This window comes from Lutjanus erythropterus, chromosome 12 (assembly GCF_056507025.1).
Source record: "Lutjanus erythropterus isolate fLutEry1 chromosome 12, fLutEry1.hap2, whole genome shotgun sequence".
NCBI lineage: Eukaryota > Metazoa > Chordata > Actinopteri > Lutjaniformes > Lutjanidae > Lutjanus > Lutjanus erythropterus.
The window spans coordinates 33,786,839-33,795,768 of record NC_139328.1 but is presented as its reverse complement, the minus strand read 5'-3'; positions in this window follow the sequence as shown (position 1 = coordinate 33,795,768).

The following is an 8,930-nucleotide window of genomic DNA, read 5'->3' as shown; positions in this document are numbered from 1 at the left end:
AGGGGTAGCAGCAGGAAACTGTTGAGTAGAAAAGATAATAACATCATAAAACTTAGTGGAGTGCAGATCTCCACCAGACAACAGACGGTGAAGCACCTGCTGCAATGCCATCACTACTGCTAGATGCAATTAGTGAAAATAAAACACAGTTTTCTTGAAGTTGTATCTCACTCGTTCTTGAACAATTAGGACAAAACTATATTTTGAGAGGTTTAGATTTTTACTTTTCAATTATGTTGGAAAATATATTTTAAAATATCAAACTCTTGCTTATAACATCTTGTAACGGGCCAACCTCCAGTAGTCCTAGTGATCATTTTTCTATTAAATTAGACATCGGCTCCATTAGATTTGTCCATCGCCTTACAGAGTTGACAAAATGTTACAGTTTTTCATTTCACAGTATAGACGGAAGGAAGTGAGACAGGAGTCCTTAGGGTATAGCTAACCCTTTTTATTTTTGTAAAACTCTGCCAGAGTTGATGTAAATCTGAGACACAACTTTAAAGGGCCAACGTTTTCATAAAAATGCATTTTAAAACAAAGATGATTATAAAAGCACATTTCTATACATATGTTACCAGTAGGTATTGTAAGGATTTTAAGTACTAACATTTTGAAGTTGTGAATTCTTGGTGCAAAGCAGGTTTTGAAATTAAAAAGCCCACCAAAACATTTCATAGATTATATAATGATATAATATATATTGGAATAAAAATAGAATTTCAGTATTGGTATTAATCATTTTTAAAGTGTTTTTTGGATAGGACATGAGTTCCACTTCTCAAGGATGGGTGATGTATTCATCAAGTATGACATTAATCTGAGGATGCTCTGGTTTAACATGAAAAGAAACTTTTCTATGGATGTCAGTTTTTGAGCCATGACAAAGGCCAAAATGTCTTACTAAACCTGGGTACGCCTCGGTTTTAGCCTAGCAGTTGTTGATGACTTTCAGCCCTTATAAGAGTGCAGTGGGTATAAATCAAAGCAGTCAATAAAATATGTTTTTCAAGGTTTTTCAAAAATTGTGAATCACCACAACCTGCTACAGTCAGATAGTGGACCCAAACAGGCAGGGCGCAGTGAGATCAAGAGAGTTTATTGTTCAGCTCGCGGGGCTGATGAACGGAGGAGTAGAGTGGCTGAGGTGCACGAGGGCAGCAGGCGGGCAGGTGAAGCAGGCCCTGAAGCAGAAGGAAAAAATACTGTTTAAAAAATGACTCGGAAAATCCAACACTACAAGACAAAGCTCTGTAGTGTGCTGAGCTCAGCTACCACACTAGTAGATGCAATGATCCAGCTAAGACTGGCTGTTTGAGCAGGGACCATGTTGCAGAGGTGACGCCAGTGTTCTGATCATATGTGCTAAATATTGAGATGTGCAGTTAAAAGAATATTTCAGCATGCTCCCCATGTTCTTACAGTATACATGGAGTGAGTAGTGATGTAATATATAACAGTTCTGCATTATTCGATAAAGGATATTGGACTATCATAATATGCTACCCCTTAAATTTTAAATGAAGATGTTTTAATAGAGTATGAAAATATGCCCCCATATTCTGTTTGTAATTAAGAAATAGACTTTGCTACTGTAGCATTTTCCAACAAGGGAACATAAATCGACAGAACACTGATCACACATTCAGTCATAAATGTGCATGAAAGATCTGATGGGTTCAGTAATATGACAAGTTAGCAGCAGACACACTTTAGTTTCTTAAGTTGCATCCATGGACCGCCATAGTGGCAGGACGGAGGGTGGGGGGGCAAAATGCAAAACGTGATTGGCCACTGTAAATGTCCGCAAAAAGTCCCTCCATACGCCTGTTTGCTTGGTCATGGGAACTTTAAGAATAACTAATTGTCTCAATGATAGTCTTCTTTGCTTATGTAGGTCATCTGACTGGTTCATAACCATTGTTCAGGGTGGATTCCTGGTTCAATGAAGCAAAAAAGTGAAATGATCAGACTGTGGAATCATCTGCTTACTATGTCAGAAAACAGGGTCAACAGGAAGGTTTTTCTTTGGAGTAAATCCTATAGTCCTCCATGGGTTAAAGAGAGTCATTATATTTTTGAGGAAGCTTAGTTAGAATATATATATAGTAATAATTTATCATACAGCATAAGCACAGAAGAAAGTTACTTGTTAGATTTGAGGCAAAATGGTTTAATGATGTTTTGTTAAAACCAAAATTATGAACATATATTCAGATCAAGTACACTTATGGCCCTCAATCTGATGTCACAACAAACTTATCAAGGAGTCAAAGGTCTTTAGTTGCACAGCTGAGATCAAGAATCCTTCCTCTGAACCTTGAAGTTGGCAGATTTAAAAACATCCAGGAGGACGACAGGTTGTGTGAATTGTGTAATTTAGGAGAAGCTGAGAATGAACCACGTTTTCTTCTGTATTGTCCTTTTTACGATGAGTTAAGAATAGCCGATATTCGATGAAATGTTATTTGTTTAGTATTACTTATAAATTATGTTGCTACTCTGGTTTTTGGTCTGTTTCTCTAAATAATGGTGGGCACGTTGGGCCTCGTGCAAGAACCATTCGTAGGAACGGATTTGTTCTAAGTGGTACGTACGAGTGATTTAAGCGAACTTGTCACATTCACCACTTTTCTCATATTTTGAATTTTATTTCAGATACAAACACAGTTTGCGAGTGGTCCAGACCTGTCGTAGAGTCACGTGCAGTCAGTCTGCTGGTATTCAAACTGAGGTTTTTCACTAATGACTGTATGTTTCATTAGTTTGAAAACATTTTGACTTTTAAAAGTAAATTCTGCTTCATATTTATGTCAATATTATTCTGTTTGACTGCATTTCAAATTATAATATAATTGTAAATTTACATATAAAGTCTCTAATTACCTGCTGTCAGGTGTATTGGCTGTATATCTGCACATGCAGGTTCCTGAAGTCTCTGTCCAGGTGAACATCCTCACTTATTCTGTCCTCTGTCATCGATCGCCCCGTACTTTGGCTGTGACGATTTTTTTTCTCTGAAGTCATTTTCATATCAAGATGCTTCTTCTTTATTTCAGTGACAGTCCGAGCCTGTCGGACAGCATTAACAGCACTTTTTTCTCCTGTTTCTTTGCTTTAGCAGGTCCTTTAATTCCACTGCTGATGCTGTTAAAATGACAGATTTTCTTTTATGGATCTCTGAAAGCAGAACGTCGAACTCCAAACTCGTCAAGTTCTTTTTTCTCTTTGATGTCATTTTCATGAATGAACACTTCCTGACATATGGAGCAGGACGCGCAGCCATATATGGTATTATTAGGGTGTTAATTATGGTGATTTCCAAGTCTCATGCATGTGCACTCAAATTCACACAGCATTTGTTGAATCTGACATGGTGTATTCGTACAAGCCCTTTGTACAAAAAGAGTAAGAGAAATTTAAGTTAAGAATAGAAAAACATTCTGCACGAGGCCCATTGTTTGTGCATGACACTATAATAAAAAAAACAATCAGTCATGTAGTAGCTTTAACTTCAGTCAGACTTCTTTCTGAAGTGAGTGGAGTCGCCCCCTGCTGGCCATTAGAAAGAATGCAGGTTTAAAACACTTTAGAATTAGTAATGAACACTGACCATGTAGTTTACTCTGAAATCTTCTCACTTGCGTTTTGTAACTTTCAAGAGTAACTCCTTATTTCTTGGACTTCCTCGTTGTCCCATGCTGTGCTTGCTGGATAGACAAGTTCAGAGGAACTACAGTGTATTTGCTCTTTGCCATAATGTAACTTTGGGGCTCTTTTTTATGTGTTTTTAATTATTTTTGGACAACAGTAGAGCTCTGTGGCAGAAAAGAAAGTTAAATTAGACTTTGCCTACACAGACCATACTTGTTATGTTGCTTGTTTCGATGGATTTGTAGATAATAATGAAAAGATTAAAAGCCAGCTTTATCCTTTGCATTCTCTGCAGAAACACTGGTGTGTCTCTCCGTCCCCTGTTGATCAGTTTCCGCCTTTTCTCCCTGCTCTATCCCCCTCCCTTCCTCTCAATCTGTGATACCGAGTGATGTGTATGGAAGAGGGGGATCCAGTTGAATGACTGGATCAGAAAGGCCAGATGGAAAGGAGAGTACACCGACAGCTCTTGGGGAATTTGAATGAGCGTCTGGGATTTAGCTCCTTTGTAAAAATTCTAATGTTGTTCCCTCGGCTAAACGTCGATGCACGCTCTCACACAGATGGACGAGGCTCTGTAAACACACACTTAATCTGAGAAGCACACACACACACACACACACACACACACACACACACACACACACATACATGCACAGGCTTGTTCTGGATAGTGCTCAAGCCCTTTGCATTGTTGTTTTCACGCCAACTTGGGCGGCAGCTAGCCGTCAAAGCTGCTAGCTAGCCCTGTGGTGCTTCAGAGGATGTTTGATGGTGCAAAGAGCAAGAGGGTGCTGAAATAAAAAGGGCAGAGACACACTGAGGAGAGGAGCCTGTTTGGGTGAATTAGTCACAGTTTATCTATCAGAGATAAAAGAGCAGAGTTGCCGAACTTTAACCGATGTTAATTGTCTCTCCAATTTCCAAAAGAGCAAACGAGAGGCAGAAGTAAGGAGAAATTAGAAAGAGAGAGACTAAATGTGAGAATTTGTTTGTGAGCGTGGATTTCTGTCCTGAGGGGATTCACACAGGCCTGCTGGGATTACAGGTTCTGATGCATAAACAGGCAGCAGCGAACACTTCAGTGCCTTTCCTTCCTAATGCTCATCATTTCCTGGAAAATACATCACTAGATGGCATCCCAAGCATGTTTTTTTTAGCCCGAATGTAGTTGCTTTTTAGAAGGAGCCAAACTGATTTTCACCTGGAATTTACGTCCCTATTCTTCCAGAACCAGACAAATCTGTGAGGTCATGTTTGCTCTGGCGGATATGTCTGGCTACCTTCCCCAGTCGCAGTCTCAGGCTGTCTGGAGAGCAGGGACAAAAAAAGAGCATCAGCTTATGCGGTGAGGCACCAGCACGCCAAAAGTTGTGATGCACTTTATCACATTTTGTCCACTGGAAGAGAAGCTTATAGAACACTTCATCATGTTTTGTCCAAGACCAGCAACCTAGAGTTTATCTTATTTTGTGGTATTGGACGTTGGGCCACACTGTTTAATAAAACTATTTATTTATCTATCTATTACCTATTTATTTATACATTTAGTCTGTTTGCTGTTAGCTGGTATATAATTTTATTTTATTTATCATTATCTTATTTAATTGTATTTACTGGATTGTTTTCCTGTTAACAACTTACCATTCATTTAGTTTTTACTAGGGATGTTTCTGACAACTAATTTCCCTGTTGATTAAATGTAAATTTTAATTTAGACTAGTCAACTAGTCTAATAGTAAGAAAACACTCAGAAAGCAGTTAAAATTGAGCACAATTTATTAACTGGCAATATTAAACACTGTCCGAAAAAATACTGTGTATTAAGAGCCATTTGAAGACATTAACTACAGTTTACAATCGTCTACATTCAAACATATTTCTATTTTTTATATCAAAACACTGCCAGACTGTGCTGGTTTTACGGGCTGTCATCTGTCTGACTTTGCTGATAACAACGTCTGGGGCTGCGTTGGCAAACTCGCTGGGTGAGAGGGGCTGCCGTCTGATGTGGCCACAGCTCTGACTAGTGGTGGGCAGCTGCATAACATCTTAGAGGCAACAGTCATCTGGCATTGTGCATGAAGAAAATATTTATAAATAGTTTAACAGATTAGTATTTCTGGTGCCGACTAGCGAGGATGGTGATGTTTAAACATGGTTCCCAACCTTTTTTCCTTGGAGCCCCCTCCTACTCGTATTGAAGGAAAGCTGAGCCCCCAAGCCCAAAAACATGCTCACATATATAAATTAATCATTAATCGATTAATTGCCAACTAAGAATTTAACTGATTAAACATGTAGCAATTGATGATTAAACTATAAATGGCATTAATTGCGCCTCATTTGACATAATTTTGTCAGAGCCGTTCATTGGATACGGAAACTTAAAATTAAACTTAAATAAGAACTTAACTAAGAAATTTAAATAAGAAAAAGTGGAAAAAACAAAAAAATGCACAAAATTTGCAACCCTAACAGGAAGCCAAGTCTACTTACAGACAAGTGACACATTTTGAAACATGAAACTTTATTTTCCTTTCTTTTGAAACATAATATTGGTTGATAACAGCACAGTAACATCTGAGTTAAACTGATGAAGCAAAGAAATAATCATTTTTGTATATTAATATGTCATTTACCACAGCTGTAAGGTGCTGGAAAAGCTCCAAAATGCTGTTGTTGATAAGAACAAATCTGATTTTGAGGACTTCAGAGCAGAAGAAGTCTGGGGATTTCTGGCACCCCCACAAGGGGCTCCCAGACCCCTAAGTTGGGAACCAATGGTGTAGTTGACTAACTGCACACAACCCTACTTTTTACCCAGTATATAGAGTTTTTAATTATTGATTGATTTTAATTTATTTATTTATTTATTTATTATAACACATCGCAGAGTACACAACTGAAACCTTACAAATATGGTGACTTCAAGAAGGTGGATGCTACTGTTCCCAAGGCCAAGAGAGAACTGTCATCCTCCTACTATATTGATGTTTTGTTTGAGGTTACTGCTGCAGTGTTTGCTGTGAAATATGAACTTGAATGTTTACAGGCTCAAATCTAGCTGCCCTCCTTCCCTATAAAGACCACACGCCTGTCCTCCACCACAGCAAACATCTGGACTGTTGGTGCATTAGTTGTTTGAGGTAAATAAAGACAGACTGGTAAAAGCACTCAGCAGTCGAACCGGTACAAATAAACTGAAGTGAAAATCCACTTGAGAATTGTGACTAGCAGAGTTTTTGCTCTTACTGTAAGTTTGAGGGTGCATCTTAGAGAGTGTGTGTGTGTGTGTGTTGGATCTTTGTGTCTCCTGCTTGTATCTCTGATTCAGATACAACACAACATTGCAGCTGAACATTTTGAACAACACACAATATTGAAGATAAGCTAAAGAAAAGACTAATGAAACTAAAACAGCTGCAGTTGTGCAGAATGTGACTTGTTTTGTCTTTGCTGAAATAAGCAGGGACATCTCTGAAAAAGACATTGTCTGGATGGCATTATATATTGCTCCTAAACCTGTATGTACCTTTCAGCATTAATGGGGCCTTCACAGTTACCCATGATGCCATGCGCCCTAACACACCCTGATACCATCAGAGATGCTGTCTTTTGACGTTAGCGCTGGTAACAATCTGGATGGTCCTTCTCCTCTTTAGCTCAGAGGTCCATGATTTATGAAAACAATCTGAAATGTGGACTCGTCACACCACATCTGAGCTTGGGCCCAGAGAAGTCAGCAGTGTGTCTGGATGTTGTTAATATATGTCTCTCTCTTTGCATGGTAGAGTCTTAACTTGCATTTGTAGATGCAGCAACAAACTGTGTTTACTGACAACATTTTTCCAAAGTGTTCCTGAGCCCATGTAGTATCCTTTATACAATTATGTTGGTTTTTATGCAGTTTTTAATTCAGTGCCACCTGAGGGTAATGAGTGTTAGTTTATGGCTTTGCCCTCAGAGATTTCTCTGGATTATCTGCATATTTTAATGATATTTGGATTGCAAATGGTGTTATCTTAAAATTCCTTGCAGCTTTGTGTTGAGAAACTTTATTAATTATGGACTATTTGTCCATGCATTTGGCACAATATGGCAAACTTCACCCCATCCTTGCTTATGTGTTACTGAGTCTTTCAAGAATACCCCTGTCATATCCTGTCATGATAATGTAACCTTCTAGACATGGACATCTGTCAGGGACAATGAGGAGACAATGAGGAGAACAGGAGTTTTTTTTTTTTTTTTTTTTTAAATAGATCTTTTTACTGACTCACAAAATGCAAAACAATACAAACCAATAACTTAATAACTAGGCCAATAAAAGAGGTCAACAAAGTAGAGCTATACTCAAAATAGCAGCAACAAAACAAGGTGTTAACTGAACAAAGTGACCTAACATAATGAGACATGAGGGAACATATATATTTGTTTGGTCAAACCAAATAACACAAAAGGGGGAAACAAATTGGGCATTACCTAGAACTAAAATAAATGAAAAACTGAAAACCAAAAACTGAAACCAAACCCCCCTCTAACATGCCAGCATAATCAAAAGACTGTGCAAGAAATTAAGCAAAATGTAAGACTTATCTTGCAGTACATCTGTATTAAAGCACTTAAAATGCATAGGTTGTTTTACTGCCTACTTCATCTAAATGCACTTATTTTGTCTCATCTATGAAGCAGGCTAAAATGTGCTACACAATAAAAATAAAAAAGTTGAGAAAACTCAAAATTTCAAGGCAAGTTACTCTAATAGATTTTGAGTTTTGAGCCAACTCAAGCTTTTAGTTTTTTTTTTTTGTTTTTTTTTTTTTTTGTTAAGATAATCTAGTTTTTTGCTTTAGATAAACTTGAATCTTTGAATTTTAAACCCCCCCAAAAAACTGCATTTCAAAAATTGTTGTGTTAACTCTTTGAAGAGAAAGTGAACAATAGTTAATATTCTAATATTTTCAGTTAAAACCATTTAATTTCCAAGCACCCAAATAATTACAAACCAAGTTTGAATGATATTTTTCTAAACTTCAAAGATTCACATTTATTTAAAGAAGAAAATAAAATTATCCAACTAGGTTTGTCATTTTTAAAAAGTGAGTTCCCAGAAAAAAAGTCTATGAAATGCTGTCACAGAAACCCAATAAATACCCAATAAAAAATCAATGTAATATTTTAACCATCTGTTCAATTGTGTTTGCATTTGTATGTGATCAGGTGTGATGTAAGTTATAAATATAAGAAAAAGTGGCAATTATTAGTCTACA